The sequence below is a fragment of the Rhinolophus sinicus genome, linkage group LG06 (genome assembly GCF_036562045.2).
Source record: "Rhinolophus sinicus isolate RSC01 linkage group LG06, ASM3656204v1, whole genome shotgun sequence".
In the NCBI taxonomy this organism is placed as follows: domain Eukaryota; kingdom Metazoa; phylum Chordata; class Mammalia; order Chiroptera; family Rhinolophidae; genus Rhinolophus; species Rhinolophus sinicus.
Genome location: NC_133756.1, coordinates 106839184 through 106842018, shown reverse-complemented (window position 1 = coordinate 106842018; position 2835 = coordinate 106839184). Strand labels below are relative to the sequence as shown.

The following is a 2835-nucleotide window of genomic DNA, read 5'->3' as shown; positions in this document are numbered from 1 at the left end:
AATTAAGATTCTACTGTGCTAAAACTATTCCATTTCTTCCTTTAGGTCTCTGCTTAAATGTTCTTTTCTTCAAGGGGCTATTCCTAGCTCCCTAGCTTAGGTTACATCTCCTTGACTTCTGTTTCCATTCCCATTTCATGTGTTTATTGATTGCCTGACCTTCTCGCCTAGACTATAAACTCTGCAGGGGTAGAAACTGACATTTTTAGCTTTTTTCCTCCTCCAGAATAGAATTAAAGTAAGTTATTTCTTCTTTATTTTTAATTAAAGTTTATTGGGGTGACAATGGCTAGTAAAGTTATACAGGTTTCAAGTGTACAATTCTGTGATACATTATCTATATATCACATTGTGTGTTCACCACCCAGAGTCAGTTTTCCTTCCATCACCATATATTTGATCCCATTTACCCTCATCTACCACCCACTGCCCCCTTACCCTCTGGTAACCACTAAGCTATTATCTGTGTCTATAAGTTTTTGATTCTTCACTTGTTTGTCTTGTTCCTTTTTTCCTTCAGCAGCTATGGAAGGCAGTGTGCAGGTTCGTCAAAAAATTAAGAATAGAAATACCATATGACTGAGCAATCCCTCTCCTGGTTATCTACCCAAAAAATCTGAAAACATTTGTCCGTAAAGATATATGTGCTCCGATGTTCATTGCAGCTTTTTTTTTTTACCGTGGCCAAGATATGGAAACAACCAAAGTGTTCTTTGATAGATGATTAGATAAAGAAGACATGGTATATATACACAGCGGAATACTATTCTGCCATAAGAATAGATGAAATAGTGCCATTTAAGACAAAATGGATGGGTCTTGAGATTATTATGCTAAGTGAAAGAAGTCAGACAGAAAAAGTCGAGAACCAAGTAATTTTCTTAAGTGCAAAATCAGGCAAATGTAGAACTAAAAACTAGTAGGTGGGTCAGAGGCTCAAAGAACTTTAACCAAACGACCAAAGAAAAATCTTAAAGTAAAGGAAGTGTTTAAAAACAGAATGGGCAGCTTTGCAGGGTAGCATACTAAAAATATTCAAATGGAGTCTAGATGTCATCTACCTGGGACTCCTGCATTGAGGATATGTGTATTGAACACCTTAGAAGTTTCAGAAGAAATGATTCTTAACTTACACAATCTTTCTTAATCTTTACAGCAATGTGGTTAGGTGTCTATAACTACAATTTTGCAGTAAAAGCAACAAGGGGCTGAGAGGGGTTCAGTCACGGGCCTTAGATCATCCAACTAGAAAGATATTAGAGACTGGATTTGAACATGTCTATCTTATTTTAAGCTACATTGTCCTTAAATTCTCTTTTAACTCATATCATTTTATGATGCTTTATAATTTGCCAAAAAAGAAAACATATATCCTGTGACCCCAGCCAACGGTTGAGTTTACTGAACTACCCAGACTAAGTAGCAGCATCACCCAGTCCAAATGCTCCATGTGTTCTGAGGAACAGGATATGAATTCAGCAAAGGCTCGTGAACCTTTGTATTTGGGTCAGCTGGTAATTTGTGCTCAGACTGATGTGGTCTTAAGGCTGAATAGAAGGAAAGCAAAATAACTTTCACTTTTATCTTGTTTCTGTCTGTATATGACATGACTGTTATTTCAGAACAAATGCTGTCTCAAATGATTTTTCAGCAAAAAGTCATCACATCAGATGCTGTGCATTCATTTCTGTGTCCATCTTCCTGCTTGGACTACCATTGTGGAAATGAGGCTGCCTCTGTCCAGCTGAAACCTTTGAAAAAATATGGTCAGTCTGACTTTTGCAATCTACATACTAAAGCACTAAAAAGGACTTTTCTCATTTTAAATTTCTAAACCTCTTCTCTGTCGTGATTCCTAAAGTAAAAATCACTAGCAAATATCATGCCAGAGACTTCGAAAATAACAATTCCAGCTCTCTGCAGATTATAAAAAAAACACGTACTCATTGTAGAAAATTTAAGATACACAAAAGTTTTTGGTGGCTTTTAAAATATATCTATATTCAGTTTTAATAGCCTCCAATATCAGTATTAAAATTGTCACAATAGGGAAATTTACAGAACACAAGAAGTCACCAGACTCCCATATTAAAACTCAATTATAAATATGGTTGAGGCAGTGCAGCTCTTGCACTAGAAACAGTCTAATTAGTACTCAATTTTTTTTTTACATAGGGGAGCAAGCAAACACAGTCCCCCACTACCTCAAATTACACAGTAGTTTCCCACATTTGAGGAAATCACAGGAGTCAGCACACACAGAGCGCAATGGATAAGCCTTGCCCTGGGTAAACCACCTTTGTAATCATGGTATCCCCCCTGCCAGGTAAGTAATACTCAAATTTAGATAGCAAAAATATTGTTTTGAAAGGATTATTATTATCATTATTATTATATCTCTTCTGCACAATAATACTCCATCACCTTGGCCAGAAATCAGAGGCTCCTATTTAACTAATGTCCTATACCTACTCCTACAAAAAAGAGACTTGAAACCAATCTTCTGACTTAAGAATCAGAGCTGTGCAGTCCATTTCCTTATCTGTAGCTCACCTGCCTGATCTGGAGCATGAGGCTGCCTGCATGCAACCATTTAAGGAGCATCCCATAGGCTCATGTACCTCCGTTACTTCCTGTTTGGTCTTCCAGTGGTATGTAATGTGTCCGCCATAAGAGTTTGTCCCCATCAAAATCCCAATGGCATTTTTTAGAGAAATAGTACAAAAAAGTCATCAGATTTGTACAGAATCACAAAAGCCCCTGAATAGCCAAAGCAATCCTGAGAAAAAAGAGCAAGACTGGAGGTATCACACTCCCTGACTTCATCTTGTACTA

At 37.2% G+C, this 2835-nt stretch overlaps 1 non-coding gene across 1 annotated transcript; it reads right to left on the bottom strand.

Annotated features, from left to right (window-relative positions):
• Window positions 1-2172: 2172 nt before the first annotated feature.
• On the bottom strand, window positions 2173-2334 carry LOC141572537 (U1 spliceosomal RNA). Its single transcript, XR_012497862.1, has one exon. It is a non-coding gene; the product is annotated as a U1 spliceosomal RNA (small nuclear RNA).
• Between the last annotated feature and the right edge of the window lie 501 nt (window positions 2335-2835).